This window comes from Colobus angolensis, unplaced genomic scaffold (genome assembly GCF_000951035.1).
Source record: "Colobus angolensis palliatus isolate OR3802 unplaced genomic scaffold, Cang.pa_1.0 Scaffold44, whole genome shotgun sequence".
Taxonomy (NCBI): domain Eukaryota; kingdom Metazoa; phylum Chordata; class Mammalia; order Primates; family Cercopithecidae; genus Colobus; species Colobus angolensis.
The window spans coordinates 4981350-5008083 of NW_012117821.1; the positions used below are offsets into that span (position 1 = coordinate 4981350).

Sequence of the window (26734 nt, forward strand, 5' to 3'; positions counted from 1 at the left end):
TGATTAACAAAGTCTTCATGAAGGAGGGGTTATATGAGCTGGGTCTTAAAGCGTGGTAAGAATTTCTATATACTGAAATGGAGCTTCTCTGCTTTCTTTATTTTTCTTTCTTTATAAATTGGACAGGGGTAAACAGAAAAGAGCAAGGGGTAGAGGAAACATTCTAGTTATGAGAAAAGCAGTTTAGAGATGGAGCAGTATAGGCTGTGTTGAGTGCACCATGATATACACAGGGATCCACTCAGAGACATGGCAAGGCTTTGCCAAGGTGGGAAACAAGGCACAAAGGACAAGGGAAGGGTGCAAGAAGGAGAGTGGAATTGCACTTGGTGTAGCCAGTAATGATTTGATTAAAAGCTCTACAAGAGTGAAGAGGGTGGTGACAATAGGAGACTATATTATCATAAGGGACCACCATAAATAAGGTGACAATAAGGGGCATAGCTGACCTCTTACAAAATCAGTTGGTGTTGTCTTTGTTGAGTGTCTACTTTCAATTTTCTTGTCCCCAAGCACCTTGTATCTTCTGCTGTCCTCAAATGCTCAAGCCAGCTTCAAACACACAGAACACTGCAACTAATGCATTTATTCCTCACTTCTTCTCCATTCATCTATTCCTGCCCAATGCCAAGCACACTATAAGAATCTTGGTAGTAAAGTGATTTTTTTAATGGTTGCTGTAGTCTTGAAATGTGTAGCCCTCCTTAACCTGCTGCCTTCCAAGATTATCTGTATTTGAACTAACAAGTCCAAGTCCCTGACAGGGTTGGGGACAGTGATATTTGGTGCGACTCTACACATCCCATTTTCTGTGTGAAAGGAAGTGCCCACACTCTGAAGTTTCAGTCCCTATTCCTCCTAAATATCTCCAGGTCTAAATTCATTCACCTCATTGGATCCAGCCCTCTGCCTCCTGGATGGAGCTTGCAAGGCTACATGGAGAAAATGCAGCACCTGAAACCAGAGGGTTGAACTCAAGACCCAGCCTTGACATACACTCCTGTATGTGCCCAAACAATTCATGTATGTTTTCGGAATTGGCTGTGTTTTACTAAAATGGGGTAATGGTACACTTTCCCTGCCATGCTCACAGGGTTACTGATTCAAATCAAATAAGGGATGCCAGCTTGCTTTATAAGCTGTACTGTGCAAACATGAGTTATAAGTGTGACAATTATTCTTCAGGAGACAAGGACTTCTAGTTACTCATATTTGGTGGAAGGGTTTCAGATTCTAGAGTTGCTGAGCTCCTTCTAAAAAATGCCCATCCATTCTAGACCCTAACTGCAATACAGGAGGATGCAAATCAGAGCCAGTGTCCTCACCTGGCACCTCCACTCAGCTTTGGAAGGCAGGCAGAAAGCCCCAGGGGATTCCTGTCCTCTGAAAGGATAATGCGTAATCTGCAAATTCATAAATCACTAGGACGCTCTGGCTCGTGAGCACATTCAGTGAAGTGAAGACCTTTAATGCCTGCAAAATTTTACTCTGAAGGAAAATTACTTTAGTTCATTAAACCTTCCTAAAATCTTGGTGCCTTTAAATCCATGGGGCTCTCTGCACATCCACCTCTAGGTCCTCTCACTCTTATGACCTCACTCCTGCCTGGACCTGATAATTCTTTGCTTTCAGTCAAGTGGAATAGGACTCACTGACTTTCTTTACCAGGAGTGGTAGACAATGGTAACATAAGAAAGTTGCTAAAACATACACTTCGGGGACAGCCTGCAGGAGTGTGTTTTAAGTCTCAGCATGGTCTTGTGAGTCTTGGCATCTTCCTCCCACCTAGAGGAGCCTCCCCCACAGGGAGTAGAAATTAAACATCTATAATCCAAAACTCAACTGACCCACAGTATGAGAATGTCTGGGTACCAACTGGGTGTCCAGAATAAGATAAACAGTGCCCACTGCACACCATGAGTTTACAATCTAGTTGGGAAGACAAGGAATTATTAATAGTACAAGAGATACCAACTTCGTCAGTGTCTGATGCAAGAAATTTTACAAAACTGTTAACCCCTTTCTCTGTTTTATTTAAGGGAGTATTACCAACTCTGTGGCTCAGTATGATTCCTTTCTCATCTTGCCCATAGCAAGCAAACACTGAGTCTCCTGAAATGTGTTGGGGTGTATTGCATTGACCAATTTCAGTCGTCACAATTTTTCCATTCATTCACCAAACTAATATGCATAGCATGCTTCCTTTTTGCCAAGTGCTGAATCAGCAGTAAAGAAAACAAATCAGCTTCTTTGCCCTCACTAAGTTTATATCCTAGCAGAGGGAAAAAAAAAAAAAACAACAAATAAATAGGTAACCAATACAATAGTCAAATGGCAGTGAGTGCTATGGGGAAAAAATAAGCAGGAAATAAGAAATAAGAGAAATACATTAAAAAGTGCAAACACGCAGGGGTGTTCCAGCATGGGCTAGGGGGTGGCAGGTGGGGAATGAAGGCTGCAGAAGTAAATAAGGAGCTCAGAAAAGGCCACTATGAGAAACTGACACTTAAAATCCTGAACGAAGTGAAGGGTGAAGTCACATGGTTCTCTTGGTAATAAACATGACAGGCAGAAGCAGCAGCAGATGCAAAGATCCAAAGGCAGGAGTGTGCCCGTCATATCCAAGGAACAACAGGAAGTTAATGAAGTTGGAGGGGAGGGGAGGGAGATATTGGGACGCTGAGACCTCACTGAGCCTTGAGAAGCACTGTAAGAACCTTGGTTCTTACTCCGAGTGAGATGGGAAATCAGGAGAGGATTTACATGGAGGACTTAGGTTTCAACAGGATCACTCTGGTTACTGTGTTTAGAAAGGCAGTTAGGGGATGAGAGTGGATGAAGAGCCTACTGTGATGTAATCATCCAGGGGAAATGTGGTATGGACTGGATCAGAGTAACAGCAGTGGACTGGGGAGACAGGTGAAGAGGGGCAGGATCTAAATATATTTTAAAGATAGAGCCAAGGAGATTTGCTGACAAATTAGATACAAGGTGTGAACAAAAGAGAACAGTCAAGGACGAGCCTCAGCATTTGAACCTAAGTGACTAGAAGCATGGAATTGCTGTCTCATGAGACGAGGACCATGAGAGAAGGTTTGGAGGAAAGATTAAAAGCTGAGGTTCAGACATTAATTTTGAAATGCCTAAGAGATATTCAAATGGAGAAGTCAAACAGTGAGCTGGATAAATGAGTCTGGAGTTCAGAGAAGAGAGTTTGGGCTAGAAATATCAATTTGGGAGTTGTCAGTGATTGGATGGGCTTGTAAGACATGAGTCTAGGTTCAGTCACTAAGAGACCAAGTGTGAATCGACTAAAGCTATGAGGATTGACAGCTGGGGCATGTCAGCATTTAGAGATCAGTGAAATGAGGCAGAAAAACCAGTCTGTTTGGACCTCTCAAAATTGGCACAGGGGATATTTGTGTCCTGTGTGAATGCTCACCACATGGTGATTACTACAGAGACTTTCAAGCATCAGATGGACAGGATGGTGTCTTCTGTTGAGATCACTGAACCTCTTCCCCCAATTCCCCCTGTGTTTGCTCTGTATGGAGTGGCCATTGTGGCAGAGATAGAGGCTTTCCCTAGGCTCACCATGGAATCTCCCCCACCAAGGCTGATGTGGAAATAATCACTGATGAGTTCCCAATCTACCAACATAAGAAACCAATGCTGAGTCTCAACATCGTGCATGGTGGCAGGTTGATTGCACAGCACCCCTCTCATCTCAGAGAGGGCAATTTCTTCTCACTGGAATTGCTTTCCCTGCCTGTAGTGATTATGCTAGAATCAAATATTTCAATTTCAGATTGCATTATTCACTGTCATGGTGTCCCATACATTACTTCTAACAAAGGAACTCATTTCACAGCAAATGAAATACAGTCATGGACCTGTCCATGGAATTCACTGGTCTTACCACAAACGTGATCACCCAGAGCACCTGGACTGATACAATGGTTGAGCGGACTTGTGAAAACTCAATGACTGCACCATCTGGGAACTGACACCTATGTGAGGCTGTGGTGCTTATCCTCCAGGATGTGGGTTCCACCAAAATATGGTCCAAATACCAAGGTCTGAACATCAACATCGAAAAGTGGGAGAGATGTCTCTCCTTATCACATCCAGGAAGACACCATAGAATATTTATTTCATGTCCCCACAACTTGAGGCTCTGTTAGAAGTATTGCTTCCCAAGGAGGGAATTGTCACCAAGAGGCAAAACACCTGTTTATTTATTTATTTATTTATTTATTTATTTGAGATGGAGTTTCATTCTTGTTGCCCAGGCTGGAGTGCAATGGTGCAATCTTGGCTCACTGCAACCTCTGCCTCCTGGGCTCAAGCTATTCTCCTGCCTTAGCCTACTGGGTAGCTGGAATTACAGGCAAGTGTCACCATGCTTGGCTAATTTTTGTATTTTTAGTAGAGACAGGGTTTCACCATGTTGGCCAGGCTGGTCTCTAACTCCTAACCACAGGTGGTCTGCCCACCTTGGCCTCCCAAAGTACTGGGATCACAGGCGTGAGTCACCATGCCCAGCCACACCTGTTCCATTGAACTGGAAGCTGAAAGGAATATCCACCTGTTTTGAGCTTCTCATGCTACCACTGGACAAACAGGTAATGAAGGGGTTACTTACCAGCTGGGATGATTTGTCCCTATTGTCAAGGAGAAACAGAGATGATATTTTATAATAAGGACAAAGAGAATGATGTTGGAAACCTATTATTATTATTATGCCTCTTATTAATTTCAAGTGCTCCTATTGTTTTCAAGTCCTGAAGTACAAGTTAACAGAAGGCTACAGTGGTAAAGGCAGAACTATTAAGGATTAAGATTCTTCAGAAATGACCGTTTGAATTATTCTATCACACTATGAGGTGGAAATCCTTAACCCTCTGAGGTATTTGCTAAGGGCAAAGGAAATACAAAATGGGTAGCTAAAAAAGACATGGCCTATCAATTATGCCTCAGGACTAGTAACAGAAATGAATATAACAGCAATTATGCATATTTCTCCTTGCGCGCTTTATGTGCGCATGCACAGAGATGAGAGAAAGCTCAGAATGTGTGTGCACAGAGATAAGTGCGAATGCAGGATCCCCCATTCCACCCCCCACCATCTGCTGCTTTCTGTGTTCTGAGTGAGAAATCAGAGTGCTTGACTGTTCTGTGACCCAGCCAGCTGCAGGTTTTCCCCAGCAAGCTTGAACCCACACTGGTCTCTTGAACATAAACTGACAACGGTATCTAGGTTGTTGCCCAAAACACTAAAAGAAAGGGGTCCTGGCCCTGAGCCAAATGCCTTAAACCATCTCATAAACTCCTTTCCCTGACCACGTTGCTTGGACAGACCTAGGTAGATCACCCCTTTTCTCTTGCCGTCTGTCATGAGGATTGCTGCAGCACTACACTAAGTTCCCCTAATGAATGCTTTGCACTGATCACCCTGGGGTTTAGTGCTTCTTTCTTTGGAATCCCAACTGGCCTAACCTGGTACCGTTTGGGGCACTCCCTTGTGGGAACTACCCTTCTACCACTTTTGGGATAATTCCAGCCACAGGTTCAGCAGGGCAAAACAGATAAATAGATGGTGCCCATAAGTTACTCTCTTTTCTCTTACTCTCTCTGTTTCTTTTCTTTTATACAAAGAATGTTAGTGTTGGTTAGCTTCACAACTACTTTGGGTTATAGGATATCCACACAGGATTGTAATAGGTCTACAAAGCAATCAACATCACCCAGAGAAGGGATAGCAACTAATGGAACTTGATGAATCTCTTTCTTGATAGAGAGTGACAGTATCCTCATAGTATAAGTTGCTGTGGCTTGGTGCGGTGGCTCATGCCCATAATCTATAATCTCAACACTTTAGGAGGCCGAGGTGAGAGTATCATTTGAGCCTAGGAGTTCAAGACCAGCCTGGGCAACATGGAAAGACTTTGCCTCTACCAAAATAAAATAATAATAATAATTTTAAAAAATTAGCTGGGCATGGTAGCACACACCTGTGGTCCCAGCTACTCGGGAGGCTGAGGCAGGAGGAACACTTGAGCCCAACAGGTCAAGGCTGTAGTGAGCTGCATTTGCACCACTGCACTCTAGCCTGGGTGACAGAGAAAGACCTTGCCTCAAAAAAAAAAAAAAAAAAAAAAAAAAAAAAAAGAACTCATTGCATTATATTAGGCAGAATCACAAGGTTAAATATGAACAGGAGGGTGGAAAAGAACACTCACAGTAGCCAAAGGGGTACGCTGTGCTGTTTACTCTCACCCCACAATCCTGCCTAGGTATGGCAGGTAACGAGGGCCCTGCAAATTACATTTCTAAAACTCTCCTGTGAGCTGTCTTCAAGATTAGTTCAGCCAATGGAAGGCATGAGTGGCGACCGGCGGAGGAGGGAGAAGCAGCCCTCTCCACGCATCTGGCTTCTGATGTGACAACACATCAGCAGCAACAGAGGTGGTGGAAGCAATGGGGACGGGTCTCAGTGACCAGAAGCACAGGCTCCTGGGTTCTTCTGATGTACCTCAGCACATACAGCAGGAACCTAGGTGGGACAGACCCTTGTCCTCTAGTACTGCTTCCTCTCCTCCTGGGCAGTCATGTGATGGTTCCTGCAGTGACCGATCTTTCAGCAGCCTTGCCTTTCCTCTTTCTTGCTCTTCCAGCCTTTCCAGCACTCTTGTAATCAATTCCTGCATTCAATCTCTTCTTTTACAAATACTATGCAGCCATAAAAAAGAATGAGATCATGTCCTTTGCAGGGACATGGACAAAGCTGGAAGCCATTATCCTCAGCAAAATAACACAGCAAGAGAAAACCAAACACTGCATGTTCTCACTCATAAGTGGGAGTTGAACAATAAGAACACACAGACACAAGTAGAGGAACAACACACACCAGGGCCTCTCAGGGGTCGGGGGGCTACGGGAAGGAGAACATTAGGACAAATACCTAATACATATGGGGCTTAAAACCTAGATGATGGGTTGACAGGTGCAGCAAACCACCAAGGCACATGTATGCCTATGTAACAAGTCTTCATGTTCTGCACATGTAACCCAGAACTTAAAATAAAATTAAAATTAAAATTAAAAAATATCTAGAGTTAGAGGCCCTGGCTGGCACAGAACAGGCTGGGAGATACAAGGATATCAAGGAGAGCATGAGTTCTGGAAACCGAGTGAGGAAAGCATTTCAAGGAAGAGGGTGACCAGCTCCCTGTAAACTGAAATACTGCTGACAGTTTATGTACAAGAAAGATCAAAAATCAATCATTGGATCTGGCTACTAGATGACCTCAAAGGCCTTCAAACTAGCTCATTTATTTAATTTCTTATAAAAATTCTCTAGTGGCTTCTCGCTGCCTTTAGGATCAATCCAAATTCCTCATGGTATAAAAGGTCTTTCTCAACCTGGCCCCAAATGGCAGTTTAAACTTCTTCTAGAGCCGCTTTCCCAAATGACCGCTGAATTTAGCCACACTAGAATACCCTATCTCCCATTCTATTTTTCCATACATTTCCATATGCTCTTCTCCCTCCTCTGAAAGCCCTTCTCCTGTTCTCTACCTGATGCTGTCCTTCCTTCTCATGCTTCCATATTCAGCTCAAATATCAACACTCAACACTCTGATGTCTCAGCTGTTCTCAAAGACAAAACCGATTTTCCCTTAATCTGTGTTCCCCAAACTTGTTGTACATACCTCCAGTTTTGCTACTCACCAGACTATAATTTTCTATCTGCACAGGCATCTCTGACACTAGGTTATATGCCCCCTCAGGACAAGAACCCTGATTTTCTCATCATTGTACTATGAAAGTATTATTAAATGTGTCTTTGATATGGCATCTGTTAATCAACAGAGATATAACACACTTCTTGAGTTCAAAGTATTACCAGAAGTGTTCAAAGGAGGAGAAGATGAATCTGAGCTGAGGTGGTCAAGACATCCTCACAGTAGATGAGAGGCTTTGATGAGATCATAAGAGATGGAAAAAGTTTAAACTCTCAGCCCTCTCCTTTCTGGGAGCAATGTTTTTCCAGAATTTCTTTTCCTTAGATAAGCTAGTCTGCCAAGCCTCTCTAGAAGGGAGAGTTCAAGGAGGCTTTGAAATAACTTTGAGAATATTCACAAGAGGGTAAGGAGAAAGGGACACAGGAGCAGGGTGGGAAGATAATGAAAGCAATCTCCCGAAATCAGACTGTATTAAGTTTTAAAGAGTTATCATTCTCTAAGGGCCACTGGAGAAGACAAAGGTACCTCGTTTTCCTGTGCTTCACTTGATTGCACTTCACAGATACTGTGGTTTCCTTTTTAATTTTTCCAAATGGAAGGCTTATGGCAAGCCCATGTCGAGCAAGCCTGTTGGCGCCATGTTTCCAACAGTGTGTGCCCACCTTGTGTCTCTGCATCACATTTTGGAATTTCTCACAACATTTCAAGCTTTTTTGTTATAATTATGTCTGTTACGATGACCTGTGATGAGTGATCTTTGATGTTACTTTGTAATTGCTTTTTGGGCACCATGAACCGTGCCCATATAAAACAGTGAACTTAACTGACAAATGTGCAAGTTTTGACTGCTCCACTGACCAGTTGTTCCCCATCTCTCTCCTTCTCCTCAGCACACACACCCCCATTCTCTGAAACACAATAATATTGAATTTAGGCCAAGTATCAACCCTACAATGGCCTCTAAGTGTGTGGGTAAAAGGAAGAGCCACACATCTCACACTTTAAATCAAAACTAAAAATGATCAGGCTTAGCAAAGAAGGCCCATTAAAAGCCCAAATAGACTGAAAGCTAGGTCTCTTGTGCCAGAGTTTGGCAAGCTCTGAAAGCAAAGGAAAAGTCCTTGAAGGAAATTTAAAATGCTATTCCAGGGAACATATATGTGAAAAGAAAAACAGCCTTATTGCTGATAGGGAAAAAGTTTTAGTAACAGAAGATCAAACCAGCCACAACATTCATTTAAGCCAACGCCTAATCCAGAGCAAGGCCCTAACGTTCTTCAGTTCCATGAAGAGTAAGAGAGGTAAGCTTCAGAAGAAAATGTGAAGCTAGCAGAGGTTGGTTCATGAGGTTTAAGAAAAGAAGGGATGTCCATAATATACAAGTGCAAAGTGAAGCAGCAAGTTCTGATGGAGAAGCTGCAACAAGTTATCAGAAGATCTACCTTGTATCATTAATGAAGGTGGCTACACTATATAATAAATTTTCAACGTAAACCAACAGCTTTTTATTGGAAGAAGATGCTGTCTAGGACTTTCACAGTTAGAGAGGAGAAGTCAATGCCTGGCTTCAAAGCTTTAAAAGACAGGATAACTCATCTAGGCTAAAGCCCGTGCTCACTTACCATTCCAAAAATCCTAGGGCCCTTAAGAATTATGCTCGGTCTCCTCTGCTTGTGTTCTATAAATGGAATAACAAAGCTTGGATGACAGCACATCTTTTTACAGCACAGTTTACTGAAAATTTTAACCCCACTGTTGAGACCTACTGCTCCAATAAACACATTTATTTCAAAATACTACTGCTTACTGACAATGCACCTGGTCACCCAAGATCTATGATGGAGATGTACAAAGATATTAATATTGTTTTTATGCCTGCCATCACAACATCCATCATGTACCCATGAGTCAAGGAGTAATTTCACTTCCAATACTTATTTTTTTAAGAAATATATTTCAAAAAACTGTGTTGCCATGAACAGTGATTCCTCTGATGGATCTCAGCAAAGTTAATTGAAAACTGCCTGGAAAGGATTCACCATTCTAGATTCCAGGAAGAACATTTATGATTCATGGGAGGAGATCAAAATATCAACATGAATAGGAGGAGTCTGGAATAGATTGATTCCAATTCCCCTAGATAAGTGTGAGGGGTCTAAGACTTCAGTGGACAAAGTAACTGCAGATACGCTTGAAACAGCAAGAGAACTAGAATTACAAGTGGATCCTGAAGATGTGTCTGAATTGCTGCAATCTCATGATAAAACTTAAATGGATGAGAAAAGAAAGTAGTTTCTTGAGATGGAATCTATTCCTGGTGAAAATTCTGCAAATATTATTGAAATGACAACAGAAGATTTAGACTATTCCATAAACTTAGTGAATAAAGTGGTGGCAGGGCTTGAGAAGATTGACTCCAATTCTGAAAGAAGTTTACTGTGGGCAAAATGCTATCAGAAAGCATCACACACTACTGAGAAATCCTTCATGAAAGAAGAGTCGATCAATGCAGCAAACTTCATTGTTGTCTCATTTTCTGAATTGCCACAGCCATCCCAATCTTCACCAACCACAATCGTGATCAGTCAGCAGTCATTGACATTGAGGCAAGGCCCTCTACCAGCTAAAAAGATGATTTCTCACTAAAGGTTCAGGTAATCATTAGCATTTTTTAGCAATAAAATATTTTTACTTGAAGTATGTATTTTTTTAGACATGATGCTACTTAACACTTAATAGATGACAGTATAGTGTAATCATAACATTTATATGCACTGGGCAACCAAAAAACTTGTGTGACTTGCTTTATTGTGATATTTACCTTATTGTGGTGGACTGTAACCACAATATCTCTGAGGTATATGTGTGTATACTCCTGTACCTAATGGGGTGTAGATGAAAGAAAACACTAAATTTCCGGACAAAATCACAACTTAATTAAACTACGGTAGTTTACACAAGAGAGGAACAAATACGGGAAGGGCCAAGGTAGGCATACTAACATTTACTGAGGACCTACTAAGTGCCAACCACTGTACTTGATGCTTGATGTGTATTACACAGATAATGAGCATAACCATGACAAAGGGGAGATAGCACTGTCCACATTGCCTAGATGAGGAAACTGTACAGGTCATTCAAGCAGGAAGAGGTAGGAGTCCACACCTAAACACAGGTTTACCTATTCCAATGTGATCCAAGGGAGAGATAAGATATATAGAAATTAATAAGCATTAGTCATCCTGACTTAAAAGTGGGCCATTGTTAAGAAAGTACTTTGCAGAATTTGGTAACTGAATAAGGCAAGTGACAAATCAAGGAGATGAAAATGCAATGTTGTTGAAACAAGGAGACTGTGAAAAATGGCTGTTGAATAGTGGGGGGCTGTTCTTGTTTTGTGTAACGAGCCATTAAAAGTAAATTAAAAATCCATTCATTCTCATTCCCTAAGGGACTTTGAAAATGAGACGGCCATTCTTGGAAATGATTTAGGTAGCATGCAGCCCAGCAACAGGGGTGGGGCTAAATGACCACACAATTCCTTGCCAATTTCTGTATTCCATAATAACATCTCATCAGAACACGGCTTAATTCCCTCCAAAGGTATACCATTAGGTAGGAGTCTGAGCTCATACCTTTCTGCCTGTCCATCATTCCATCCATCCAACCACCACCAAAACCACCCTGAGAAGGCAGACAAGGGCAGAAACGGATGTGAGCTGATGGGAGAGGAAACTGGCTGCAATGGCACTAATGTGAAGCCTCCAGAGATGATCATTAACACAAAGGAAAATATGAATATAAGTGACCTGTTTCTTTGAGAAAAAGTGAAAGCATTAAACCAGAAAGTTTTGGTGTAGATTCCAGGCTCTGCCACTTATTTTGTGTGACCTTAGGCAAGGGGCTTACCCTATTGAACCTCAGTGTCCTCATACTAAAGTGAGCCAAGATCACTCCTTCATTCAGTTGTTGTGAGGATTAGCTAAAGGGTATTGTACTGCCAGGCACAGAGTAAGCCATCAGCATGCATTAGGTTCCTTCCTTTCCCTGTCTCTGAGCAAACCAGGTCATTTCCCACTTGAGTGAGGAAATGTCATGTCCTCAAGAAGGGGCATGTCACTTTAGTGGTGACAACTCGAAGCTCACAAAATAAAGAGCAACCTCATCAGGCCTCTCACTGATGCAGAGATAAAAGCCTGGAATTCCCTGCATGCCAATGCTTGCTTTGTGTGGACACGCATTGACAGCCTCTGCGATGGGAAGATCACAGGTCCATCCAAGTCCATTTTGCCTGGTGTGTGATCCAACCCACTTGTCTCTTCATTTCAGGGGCTGTCTCTGCTGGTCCTGCCTGCAGGCACACACACTTTGCTTTCTTCTGCAGCTTCTATCAGGGACAGTGCTCCCTCTTGGGTTTCAGGAGCTAAAAGAGCTCCCAGATAAACAATTTCAGCTGCTGACTCCAGTGAATTTCCTGGGGATCAGCATCTCTTCAGACTGTAAGCAGCCACTAGCCTGAGCTGCTTTGGATGAGGGCAAACGCAGGAGCTTGGCTAGACTGTAAGATGCTTCAGTATCAACACATCTGTTTCATTTGCAGTTATATCTCCAGCACCTGGGACAGCGCTAGCACCTCCAGCACCTGGGACAGCGTTCAGCACTACTGCTGTAAATAATAGTGAACACCCTATCACTCAATTCATGACTGGGCGTTCATCACAACTCACCTCCTACTCAATCCTACAAATTACAACAGTGTCTTTCTTACAGGCAACACATCATGCTTGGTACATGCTTGAATGAGAGACACAAAGTTCCTGACCTAAGACACTTTCAGTGCAAGAGGGGAGATTCATGCTTATACAACTTCCAGCAAAAAAAATTTGAAACTGGTCTGACTTACACTAAGTTGGAGACATTCTACCCATTGTCTTCTGGGGCTAGAGCTTCACACACATAGAGAAGAATATGGAGTTATCTACTGGGGCCAAATAACAGTGGTTTTAAACACCAGGCATGTAAATTTTCTATTGCTGTTCTAACAGATTACCACGAATTTAAAATAACACAAATGTATCATTTCACGGTTCTGGGGGCCAGAAGTCCAAAATAGGTTTTACTGGCAATAATCAAGGTGTTGGCAGGGTTGTGTTCTACATTCCTTGAGGGGGCTTTAGGGGAGAATCTGTTGTTTTTCTTTTCCCAGCTTCTACAGGCTTCCCCCATTCCTTGGCTCATGGTCCCCTTCAGTCTTCAAAGCCAGCAATAGCTGGTCGGGTCTTTCTCATATGGCATCACTCTGAAAACTGACTTTTCTTCCTCCCTCTTCCCCATTTAAGGACCTTCATGATTACACTGTACCCAGCCAAATAATCCAAGACAATCACTTTATCTTAAACTCAGCTGACCGCTACATTATTTCTACCTACTGTCTTAATTTCCCTTTGTCATGTGACCTAACACATCCACAGGTTCTAGAGATCAGGACATGGGTATCTTTGGGAGGCCACTATTCTGGCAACTACACCAAGTTAAAGAGTTTCAACTTGACTCATTAAATACCATAAAGGTATCTAATGAGCTTGAATGAGTCAGTGACCTTTTAGGACCTGCACTTTGGAAATGAAATGGCCAGGAATACGAAGGCTGGATCAGTGAAGATGAAAAGCAGGAAGCCTAGTGAGAAGGATACTGCAATGGTCCAAACATAAGAGGTAGGAAATCTGAATTGAGGCAATGGCAGTGGGAAAGGAGAGAAGGGAGGTGGGAGTGAATCCCTTACGAAAAAGCTGTCACTAAAAACTGCAAATGGAACAGAACAGGAAAAAAAAAAAAAGTGTCTCAGAGATATCCAAGACGTTAGTATAATTCATTTTAATCACAAGTCCAGGTTTGAAATCCAGCTCCAACACTTAAGGGAGGACCATCTAAGTGTTCCCATGGCCTAAACCTCATTTCATGCTCCAGGTTGGTTGCAGTGGTTTGCCTTGTTTCCCCAAACTTGTGCATCCTCCCTATCCTGGGGTAGGGAGGATGCACAATGTTGCTGGGCTACATGCTACCTAAATCATTTCCAAGAATGGCCATCTCATTTTCAAAGTCCCTTAGGGAATGAGAATGAATGGATTTTTAATTCACTTTTAATGGCTCGTTACACAAAACAAGAATGCACAAACATGCTCATGGCCTAGGTTCTCCCTCTGCCCTATTTTGTCCTTACTGATCTGCCTATCGGTCCTGTAGGCATGTTTGATACTGCCTGTCCAGTGCCTTCGGAGAGTCTCCCTTCCTAGATTACTATCTCCTAGCCTAACCCCCACGTCTTGTCACCTCTTTAGTTCATTTCACAAACTGCTTACCTGGATCTCACCTTGCCCAGAATGCATGTACTTCCTAAGTTGGCCTTGGTCTAGGTTCTAGCCCAGAACAGCAGATAACAGGGTCATGGCAGCCACATCCCAAGATACAAGAGATAAAGAGCTACCTCATTTATATGGTGGGAAGTTGGGGTAGGTGTATATTTTAATCTGTCCAAGCTCTTAGACACATACTTGATGAAAATCCCCAAAGGTCAGTCCCATAGATTACAGCAGAATGACCATTCATTCAAGTAGGAAAGTACTCATAAATCCCAGGGACATTAGAGGTAGAAAAACTTAAGAGTGTATTGAGGGCTATGCCAGACTCTGAGAAGAATTGCTCTCCTCCGGTCTTTTGCAGAGGCTAGCATTCCCCTAGCAGCCTCACGAATATTCCCATCAGAAAGTGATCTGGGTTGCCTAAAATAACACAAGCCTGAGTTTGTCTCCACATAACTCCTGAGAAAGGAGCAGAACCTCCAGCGGCTGATGGTGGATGATTTAAGAGCCCTCTCTCGTGTAGCCGAGGACATAATAACAAAGAACACATAATTTATTTGTATTGATTCACCAGCACACATTTGATCATATCTCCTTGTCCTTCCTTTTGCTAAGAATCCATGGCCCCAGTCCTGAGAAATTTATCTTTGGCAAAATATCTCTGTAAAAGTAAGTTCCTCACATATCTTAGCTACAGCAAGACTTCATGCCAGGAAAACCTGCCAAGGAAAAGGTTCAAGGGACACAGCAGTCCTTCTTGTGTGTTGACTCTGGTCTAAACAATGTCTCTCCATGATAAGAAACAGACAATGTGTGCTTGGGAATTAAGGCCTCAGGTCTGAGACCTGACTGTCAGATACAGACACAGAAACTGAGGACAGATCAGATTCCTGATCTAGAGGAATAAGAATCACAGAGGAGTTGGTCAGACTCCAGGACTAAGAGAAGGAATAAAAAATAAGGGGTAGAAACAATGCAGACCTTTCTGTAGACTGGGATGGTATGAAAGCGCCCAGGTGTGTTGAAGTTTCATTCAAGGTTATTTCATTACAATAACCTTGTACACAGTACCTACTATGTACCTGGCTCTGCTTCAGAAGCTGGAATGTGTTAGACACAGGTTCTTCCCTCCCAAGACTCTCAACATAATGGGGGACAGACAGGAAAGTAAGCATATAATTGATTTAATGTGATTCTGTGCTAACAAGGGCACTTATTGTGCCAACTCAAGGACATTGGTGAATCTTCCAATCCCATGGTACAGAGGCTCCTCCTACCCCAGAATAGAACAGAAAACAAAGGGAGAAGTCAGGAGAAATGGCTTTGCATTTTATCAAGCCTGATCAACTTAGTGGGCACAGGGGACTTTAAACCTGAGGTTGAATATGTAGGAGGACACCAAAAAGGAGCCACGTGCTTTGAAATTGCTGAATGCCTTGGTGTTCTACAGATAGATGGTAGCAACCGACTCCATTTTTAGCCTATTTAGTTGCTCTGGGCAGTAAGGAGGCATCTAGAAGACCCAAAAAGGAACATAAACCCTCACCGGTGTCCCCAGGAATGTGCACATGTTCTCTTCCTGCTTTTATCTGCCTACCAGCTTCCAGCTGTCCACTCTTTAAGCATCAGCTTAAGCCCCATCCCCAGCAGGGAGTATCCCTCATGACCACAGTCCATGCTCATCTTCCATCTGTGGCCCATTATATTTTCTGATATCTCCCATTCCACATGCTGATCTTACAATTTGACCCTGAGACACCCTCTATTGAGAAGTGGGGTCTACGTTCCTCCCTTCAAAATGTTGTGACTGCTTCAACCAACAGGGTATAGAGAATGCCTGAAGTTGCTGAAGGTACAAAGTGTGGAATCTGAAGATGCAGCCAAGAATGCACAAGTCAGAGTAGAAGTACTAAGAAAATCTAAGTCTTTGATGACATCATTTGAGCTGTTGGATCAAGCCTGCTCTGAAGCCATAAACATCTAGTCCTTTCTGTTCAATCAGTCAATAAATCTTTCTTCTGTTTCAACCCATTTGTGTTCCTGTTGTACTTAAAATACTTCTCCTACCATTTAAGCCTCAGATCAAAATCACTTCTACAAAGCCTACCATGACTTCTCCAGACAGATTCTGTTGCTCCTTCTTTTATATGACTGTTGATGCATCCTAACATTACAGCAACTTCTTATTGTATTGTAATACTAATATTTTATCTTCTCTCACTACATTGTGAGATATTTAAGAGCAAGTGTTGAGCCTCTTGATTTTAGGGGGAGTCAAAAACAGTTCACATTTAATTTTGATGCAAACATTCTAAATAAAATATTGACAAACTCAATCCTTTACAATTAAAAGAGTAATTAAGCATGACCAAGCAGCACACAAGGCTGTAGAAAAGCAGAGCATATTGTTCACAGTAGGTGCATCAGACACTTTAAACAATCGACAGTAGGTGTTCAAAAAGTATCTTCAGAATGAATGACCTACTGTTTTTTCTTACCTCTTGATCTTTGTTATGAATTGGTAAACCAATAAATAAATATAAGCCTACTTGATACATAGCAGGTGTTTATAAGCATCTGTTAATAAGTAAATACTTATAGGATAAATGTTAACCAGATGATAAATTCCAGTTAATGACAATAATGGAAGTAGTGCCAGAAGTCAACATTTACATCTATTTTCTCATTTAATCCTTACAATAACCCTATGATTACTATTATTCCCATTTTATTCAAGGATAAAATAGAGACTTAGATTAGGTAACCAAGCAAAACCCCACGACATGTAAATGGCAGCACCTAATATATTCTTACTTTAAAAAATCTGTTCCCTCCTAACGTTTCAAATTCCACCTCCTTACTGATTAGAGGGTGTCAATTAAGGCAGCAATTTTGGCACCCCTGAAGTTACCATGACAGCTTGGTGCATATGAGAGCCTCCACTAGAATCTCCTTAAGACTAAGTTTAAAGTAAACCCAACATCCTCAAGATAGGATCAGAGACTCAACCTCAAGCCGTCTTTCTATTCTAAACCCAGTGGTTAAGGAAAATACAAGAAACTGTAGGTCTGATTTCATAGCTGCATGAGCAATTTTGGCTCTGGAAGTGAAGGCCATGTCACTGCCTTCTGCATTTCCCTCCTGCCTCTCTGCCCTCCTAAAACCCAAGTTCCACACCCCAGCTGTTGAGTTACTCTCCAGCCCTCAACTTTTCTTCCTCCAGGCCATGCACCTGGCAAGACTTAGATGGCAGGCCCTAGTTTTCTTCTAAAATTGGAATTTTGACTCAAATGAGTAGGTTACGTGTCAGTAGGAGGTGGATCTGGGGAAAGGGAAAGGGCGCACCTGTCTCCCACTGCCCAGCACACGGAAGGGTCCTAGTGGATAGTATGGGGTGTGGCCCTGCTCCAAGAAAAAGTTCATCCCAGAATAACAAAGGAGGGATAATAGAACCAGCAAGCATTTACCTGGCACTTGAAATGTGCCAAGGATTTAACAGGTATTGTGGGCATATGAGAGGAGGAGATGTGAGGAGCTTACGGAAAGAGTGGATATGTGTGTGGGTGGGAGAGTGAGAGAGAGAAAGAGATGAAAATACACGGGAACCTACAGATAGACAAACAGATACAGATAGATGTAATACGCACCAGGTCAGTATCTGTCAAAGTGTGGCTCACAGGCCCCTTGAGCCAGACTCATCTGAGAAACTTACTTAAAAACACAGACTCTGGTCCCTATCTTTCATGCATTGTGTACACTCTGGGAGCAGGGCCTGGAAATCTGCATTTTACAGGTTATCCAGGTGAATCTTGTACACAGTGACGTGCACCCCAGCAGAGTTCTCAAGTGGCATTGTGTGAGATTCTTACAAATCCACAAAACCTCAAATACAAAAAAGTCTGTCACCCCCCTGGCCTTTTCTCCAATCACATTTCCATCAAGAATCATGACCTAGTTGTTAACCTTTTCCATTTTCACTCATTTTATCTCCAGCTTGGATGGATATTTCTACACAGATATTAAATTTGAATTTGGGTTTGTTTCATTTCATTTTGTTTTTATTCTATGGCAAAAAGCTACCATGTAAAAAAGGAGCAGAAAAAACAAAAAGTCCCACATGGTCGTGAATGCTGTACTCAGCTAGGCCCACTGACGAGTGTACTCATCCCTACACACCAGCTTAGAAGCAGGCGTGGTTCAAGTTCACACCTCTGCAAATTTCCCAATTGGAACCCATGATTACTCTTCAGGTAGGCTGATAATAATCAGAAAAAACCCACATTCAGCTGGCAGAACCCAGGGCATCAGGAGTTAGAATCTTTCTGAAGACAAGCAAGGGGTCCTGTAGAACTGACGTAAGCTCAGAGTACAGGGAGGCAGAGAAAAACAGGGGATCCTGTAGTAGCCAAGGACAGGGCTGCAGCTGTGACTCAGGAAGGGACTAAAGCAGGGCTGGGAGCCTACAGGACCCTCTTCATCTCTCTTCTTTTGAAGGAAGGCTCCATTCACCTCTCACTGAGTCTACCTGGCACCTCTTGGGCCCTTCCCCACCTCTTAAGATTCACATGCTAGAGGATCAGCCCCGAAAGAAGGGAAGGGAAGGGAAGAGAGGGGAAGAGAAGGGAAGAGAGGGGAAGAGAGGGGAAGAGAGGGGAAGGAAGGAAGGGAGGAAAGGAAGGAAAGAAGGGAAGAAAGGAAAGAAAGAAAAGGAAGGAAAGGAAAGAAGGAAGGAAAGGAAGGAAGAGGAAGAAAAGTTGTGCTCTCTCTTGTTCCTAACCTCCAGTTCCTAGGAAGGGATTCCAGTTGGTTTAACTTACGTGAGACACAACACTCTTGGAGACATGAACCTTTGTCAAGAGGTTGGGTCACATTTATAAACAACTGCCACCAGCTCAGCACATGAATTATAGAAAGAAGTGAGGGGAGGTGAGCCAGTAGGAAGGTTTCCTGGAGCAGAACACACAGCAGTGTCCTGACTAACCAAGTGTGCACAGGTGTGTATGCATACAGACCTACACAGATAGGGCAATCTGCATGGCCAAACATGTTTAATCATTCAAGGCATTAAATGAGAAGTGTTCAATTGGTGACATGATTGGTAAATCTCAAAGAAATGGAGGCGAAGAAAGGTAATGTGTGGTAGAAAGCTCAGGGAAAGCTTCTAGGAGGTGGTAAGGGACAATCTCAGAGCCAGCATGCTTGGCAGAAAGAATGTGGACTTTGGGTTCAGACAGATTTCGGTTCAAATCTTAGCTCTGTACTTCCTATTGTGTGACCATGAGCAAAACACTGATCTTCCCTGCCTTGTTTCTTCATCTGCTCACCCCCTTACTCACTTGCCCACCACCAAAAAAGGGGAAGAGGAGGAGGGGAGGGAAAAGAAGAGGGAAAAAAGGGAAAAGAAAGGGGAAGGGGGGGAAGGGAGAAAAGGAGGAGGGGGAGGGGAGAAAAGGAGGAGGGAGAGGAGGAGGAGGGGAAGGGGAGAGGAGGAGGGGAAGGGGAGAGAAGGAGGGGGGTGAGAGGGGGAAGGGAGAGGAGGGGAAAGGGGGAGGGGGAGGTGGGAGGAGGAGGAAGAAGGGAGAGGAGGAGAAGGAAGAAGGGAGAGGAGGAAGAGGGAGAAGAGGGGAAGACGGGGGAGGAGGGAGGCAAGGAAAGGAGGAGAAAAGGATAAAAAACAATGACTCCTATGATTGGCAATTGAAAATTGAGATAATGTGTCAGCAGCCCTTATTAGGTGCTAAATAAAGGGTAGTTTCCCTTAATTTCCTGGAAAGGAAATCCATGGGCCATATCTTCCTCCTTGGCCAGGTCTCTCATGAAGTGTGCTCATAAGTAGTGTGGGGCCCTTCAAGATGACTGTAGATCCACCACTTCCAAGTGGGTGAAAGTACTGAGGCTGTCTGGGTGTTGGAAATAACAAACTTCCTTTGGGCTTGAAGGGAACAGACACTGTGGGGCCCCAGAAGCCAAAGAGCTGGGTCCACGAAGGTGGACACAGGGTCTGGGTATGGTGAAATCTTGGGTGCCTGGGCTAAAGGCTTGGCCTTCCTCCAAACTCTGGCAGCTGTATTCCCTGTGGGTCTTAAAGAGAGAGGAGAGAAGGATGGGACAAGTAGAAGGAAGTGAAAGTAAGGAGAGACCACTCTAAGCAGCACCAACTTAGGTTCCAAATGATTCTGCAAGCTAGGTTTTGTTTCCGATGATTCAGCTGAGGAAGCTCAGGCTCAAAGAGGCTAAGGAACCTCCTTCCAGGTCACACAGCAGCAGAGCTGGGACCTCCAAGCCCTCCCTCTTTCCTCACCACAAAGTGGTTTTTAAAAGTCTGATGAGTCTGGAAGGTGCACTGAACAGACACCAGCCTCTGACTGGCTCCAGGGGAATAGCTACTAATCCACTAAAATCACAAACTTCCTGCACTTGGGTGTACCTGCAATAGGTGTCATTTGTGTAATGTGAAAATATGCTGCAGGGCAAAGAAAAATAATTAGCAAAGTAATATGGCACATTCTATTTTTCCTTATATTGGAAAGGATAACCATTTGTTAGTCTAAGACCCACCAAAGCAGGATGATCTCTGAAATACAAGGTAGTTTCTACATGAAGAAAAGTAGAGAGAGAACCAATGCTGAAAAAAGGCCTGGCATATTCCTTTCAGCAGATTAAAGAAAAGCAAATTAACTCATTTCTGAAATACCAAAATGTCATTTGAATTAGTGAAAATTCATTTCAGAGTTATGAAATTTAAGGATATTATAAAGAAACAGATATCCCCATCTCCTCCTGGGAATACTGTATGCTGGCCCAGGCCTGCCAGGGAGCATTCTGGCAGAATGACAAAGCTATTTATGCCCACTAACCTGCTAATTCCACTTTAGGTAATATACTCTTACATTCCATGGAAATAATTCAAAAGCAAAAAAGAAAAAAAGCTATTTGTATGGAAATATTTATAACAGTGCTATCCCTCACAGGTAGAAAAAGCAATTAAGCATCCTAAATACCCAATAGTAAGGACATATTCAAGCAATTAATAGCATATTCTATGATAGATTCCACATCATTACTACAAATTGAAAAGTGGAACTACATCGCCTATATTATTATGGGGAAAAATGTATGAATATACATAAGTTATCAATTAAACCAAAAAGTATGCTCATTCTTGTTACAGCTATATGGAAATAATACATATGTGTCAACTGATAAACTGACACTTGGTATTAATGAGATTATATCTTATACAGTTAAATGCATCATGAAAAATTGTTTTTGTTTTATGTATTGATTTTGCCTAAAGCCTACCTTAAAAACATGTGCCTCTACTTAGTATGTCATTGTGGAAATGCAAATATATAAGTGACAATCAAGATAGAATAACATTTTTTAATAATTAGGAATGTGGTGAATTTGTATCTCAAATCTTTATTTATATTTAAATGTGCCCGATAATGTTATGCTCCAAGATATCCAGTGGGTGACTTTTTTTTGGTTTTTTTTTTTTTTTGAGACAGGGTCTGGCTCTGTCACCTAGCCTGCAGTGCAGTGGCATGATCTCAGCTCACTGCCACCTCTATCTCCTGGGCTCAAGTGATCCTGTCTCCTCAGCCTTCCTAGTAGCTGGAACTACAGGTGTGTGCCACCACGTTTGTATTTTCAGTAGAGACAGGGTTTCACCATGTTGCCCAGGCTGGTCTGAAACTTCTGGGCTCAAGGGATCCACTGGCCTCGGTCTCCTGAAGTACTGGGATTAGAGGCATCAGTCACCGCACCTGGCCCTGACTTTCACATTGTTCTTTACAGTGGTGATAAGTGACTGTAAATCTCTGGGGTTTCACTGACAGAACAGCAGTAATCAGGCACAGGTGTCCTCCTTCCGTCAGTGCTGTTTGCCTTCAGACTGCAAGCTTCTTGAGAACAGGGATTGTGTGTTCCCTCTTTCTCCACTTCTATCCACAGAGAGCATCTTTGAGGTTCTCATTCACACACTGGGGCTCAGTTAGGACTTGACAATAAAGATAAACAGAGAGGAAGGATCCTAATTACCAATTATATTCATAATATATAATAATGCGAGAAGACTGAAAAATGGGAGCTGAAGTACAAATAACTAGCTTGCTGTGTTTTATTTTGGCATAGGTCTTGAAGCAAATAAAATGCTTTCCACATCCATTAATGAATAAGTGGTATCTACTATGTCCTAATGATGCAAATGATAAATTTGACCCAGTCCTGCCCAACCCCCAGAGTATTTCACATTTAGTCAGTTAGATATGTGAACAGACTATGACAATATAATGAGAGTGTCTCTGATAGACTGATAAGCGTGAGGTACTGTCAGTGAACGGAATTTGACAATCAGGGCAGGCTTCCAGGAGAAAGTGATGTCCAAGCTGAGTCCTAGAGGATGAATAGGGGTCTGCCACATAGAGACAGGCATTGGTCAGGGATAGGAAGGGAGCAAAATTCCAGGGAAAGGGGACAACGTCTAGGAAGGCACAGAGGCATGCTGATCAGGAATGACGAAGACAGCTGAAACATGGAGTCTTAGTTCAGGGTTGCTGAGGGTGAGTCAATGTAAAAGCTGGGCTTTGGAGGAGGGTCTAGTTCAAATATTTTGCATGGCATGTGCCTTCAGAGTGGGAAAGAAGGGCAGGAAGATTGGAGGGAAAGAATACTGAAAAGGCTAGTAACGCTACTCACTGCAGGTAGGAAGAGAGGGAGGAAAACAGAAGGCAGGTCACTGAATCCCATTTTCAACAAAAAGGAAAGCTGACAACTCCCCACATGTGCCTTGAGACTCCAGACACTGCCCATTCCAGTGCTGTGAGTGACTAGCCCCTTGGAAGCTATTCAGGTAAGAGATATTCTAGAAGAGTCTGTGCATGATTAAGAGATGAGAGAACATATACGAATTTCTACTCAAGTTGCAAAGTGACTCTGGAATAGGGGGAAAAAAATGAGTCTTCCTAAACTATTTGTAAAGACCACACCCCCGGTAAAAAAAAAAAAGTCCTTAAATATACTTCATCAGTGAGATAATTTTTTTTATTTGCCCACAGAAACAGATTTTAGAATTTCCAAAATGATCACGACAATGGTAGAAGAAATTTTTTTTTCTCAGACTCATGAAAACATTATCGTCCTGGTTACTATTTTCATTTCATGGCAGAGATAGATTATTTTTCTTTAAAGTGATCCTTGCCAGCCCCTGGAGCATCGTCAGTGGAATCTTCCCATTTGGCGCCATCAGCTCCAACCAACCCGTGAAGAGAGGCTGAGGGGTATGGGACAGGCCATTAGACCCAACCCTGAAGAGCAGAGAACCCCCCCGTTCTGTCCTATACACACACCCACACACTGGAAATGAGCTGCTAAGGCCACAGTAAGGAAATGACCCAGGTTCAATCCTTCCGCAAACGTTACTGAAGCCCCTTCTGTGATCCCATCACTGAACTGAGTATGTAGATTAGTATATTAGTACATAAAGTAGGCCAGCCCTAAATTCACGGAGCATAAAATCTAGTCATAGGGGTGAGTGAGTCTTGTAAACTAAACAAAGAAATAAATATATAATCTCTAATTGCAATGAAGTTTCCTGAATTAGAGAATAATAAAGTGAGGATACCTTTCACAATGTAAAGTCACAAACACTCTTAGTAGATGGTGAACAGGTCGTGGGAACTGTCTGGTCACTTGACGAAGAGCAGAAGGAAAGGCACTGTGCTCACGGGGAATAGTAGCAGTGAAGGCCCTGAAGCTGAGAAGACTTTGGCACATTTAAGAGACCAAAGGAAAGTCAGTGAGCCTGGAGGGTGGTGGATAAATCTCAGATGAAGTTGAAAAAATGGTGAAGCAGGCCAGGGCCCAGTAAGCCATGGAGTAAGAAAACTATCCTAAGATGATTTTGGAACTAAAGATCAAGGCCCTGTGTTTTGAAGTTAGAGCTGAGAGCAAATTGCAGTGTCACAGAAAAAAAAATAGGTGGGCTCTACGTTCTGATTCTTAAAGACTTAAAATCCATATACCCATAATCCACCCACAGCATTCCCATCAAGGACATGGGGATGAAACTGGTGCATACTCCCTCCAAATACTGCTCTGGTTACTCTTTGGGAGCTTTTGAGCTCTACTGGCTCTGGATGTTTACCTTTCCAAGCTAGACTCCACAGCACTGCCCTGCTATCTGCTTGTCCAGCCCCTGCTTGTAGCCCACACTTAGGGCCCAAGCTCCACCCGGGCCCTTAGGAGCACAACCTGGTTCCAATGGGAAAGGCCCCTGTTAGGGGCTGGGGCTTTCAGGTTAAAGTCGACCCCATCCCTGGGTGCTACTACCAATGTATGACTCACTGGAATATTCCAACATTGTGTATTGCTATTATTTGAGGAAACAACGCTTTTTATTTTTGGAATTGCCAGCAGGAAGTAGAGGTAGAAAAGGCAAAGGAAATAATATTTGAGTAGAAGAGGTTTTGTTTATTTGCTTTAACTGAAATAATACAACAAAAGCTAGGCTGAGTTTGTCTACTATTTTGACAGGATTCATAAAGGAAATAAAATCTTGGAAATAACTAAGGATGGACCTAACTAGTGAGGAAGTGATTATTGGGCCAAGGTGTACTGTGTCCTTACTCTGATATTTTAGATATTTAACTGCTGGAATAGGAAACAAAATCTTGGGAATAATTAAGAATGGGCCTAAATAGTAGGGAAGTGATCACTGGACTAAGATGCACTGTGTCTTTACTGTGACATTCTAGGTATGCTACCACTGAACAGGAGAGTTCTCCAAGAGAGATGGAAATCTCCATCTACCCTTCATCTGGATCCTTTCAGGGTGCTACTACCAAGTTACTTTTTTTCTCTTTGGCATTTCCATTTATTCATTCATCTTTGTTTTATCTAGGTTGTCAATTCCTTTTATTTTTGTTTATACAAATGTATGGGGCACATGCATAATTTCATTAGATGCACAGATTGCATAATGGTCAAGTCAGGGCTTTCGAGGTATCCATCACCCAAATAACATATATTGAGACCAGATTGATGTTTTCTGATGCACATCTCTCAGCAGGCCATTCCTTTGTTCTCAAAACACCAATCACTTCCCTGCCTGCAAAAGTTCACAGCCTTTAGCCAAAAATGTAAGGCTCTCTGCTATCTGGCTACCACCATCATCTACCCTGCACCACTACCCTAAATGAGCCTCTGGTCTCCGACCTGACTCCCTGTGTGTGAACCTCTCCCCATGAGATGCTGCTCTTGGGTTACTCCAGAGCTACTTCCTCCCCGTCCTGCAATGCTTATCCTAAATTCCAGTCCCTCTCTAGGGATCTAGTGACTAGGACAGAAAGCACATATCTAGACAAAATTTGTGGCTCTGCCACTTTTGAGCTGTGTGACCTTTGGCAAGACACTTCACTTAAGCTCTATAGCTTCCATTTCCTCCTGTGTAAAATAAGTGTGAAAGCTCTGCCTCACCAGGCAACTGTGAGGAGTAAATGAGGCAAAGCACTGTGTTCCTTCATGTCTCCTGTCAAGTTCCCTCTCTTCTCAGAAACCAGCCTCAACTCCCCCAGGCAAGTTCTGTTCTCTTGCAGGTGCAACTTAGAGTAATTATCATGGTGGTGGTTGATTATTTGCAGGTCCGACTCCCGTGAAGCTGGGACCTCTTTGAGAACAGGCACTCTGGTTTTTCATCTTTGTATTCCCAGGAAATGAACAAATGAATGAATGTGTAAAACATCCGGTTCAGTTCCTGGCACACAAAATGTACCAGTAAATATTTTCCCTTCCTATATGTTACTTTTCATATATTGTTTTGTGTTGTAACTATTGTGTGCATGTCTTATTTCTTTCCCTGGATTTTAAGTTCCTTGAAGCGATGGGCTTTTCTTAACCATTTTTAGAATTTTATTTTTTAAATTTACATACAGTAAAATTCACTCTTTGTGGTGTACGTCTCTATGAGTTTTGACAAATGCATAATATTGTGTAACCGTCTGTCTTAGACATTTTTATTTCTCCCTAGGTACTATCGCTCTATAAATGCTTACTGAATAAATGAATAACTGAAAGAAGGAAACAATAAATAAATAAATATTTGCTAGGAAAGTTTCCACAATAGCCAACCAGACAGTTCTCAAGGCAAAGAAAATCAGAGGATAAGTATGTAATTGCTATACCACCTTTCAGCAAAGTAAATTCCCAATATCTATCAGAAATCTTTTAAAAACACTTATACCATATGGCCCAGTATTTCCACTTCTAAGACTATGTACAGCAGAAATAATCAGATGTCCACATGATTTAGGTTTCAGGAAGGTCATAAAGCATTATTTATAATAGCACACTGTCGGAAACAACATAAATAGCCAAACAATCGGGTAATTAAACTGTACTACTTAAATATGATGAGACTGAAATTATATTTCTATATTCTTTACAATACTGAAATGTCTACTTGTATAATGTTAAGTGTAAAATGCAATCTATAAAACAATACATATACCATTAACAAGTGTATAAAATATATATATACACACTATATAATGACAATGTTAAATATAAATCTTTATATAAAGTATTCATCTAATTTTACAAAATAAATGTACACGTATGTTAACATAA

General features: G+C 42.3%; 1 protein-coding gene across 1 annotated transcript in view; it reads right to left on the bottom strand.

Annotated features, from left to right (window-relative positions):
* The window catches only part of SORCS3 (sortilin-related VPS10 domain containing receptor 3), a 617501-nt gene that overhangs the window by 427001 nt on the left and 163766 nt on the right, over positions 1 to 26734 (bottom strand). The gene's annotated exons all lie outside the window — the stretch shown is intronic.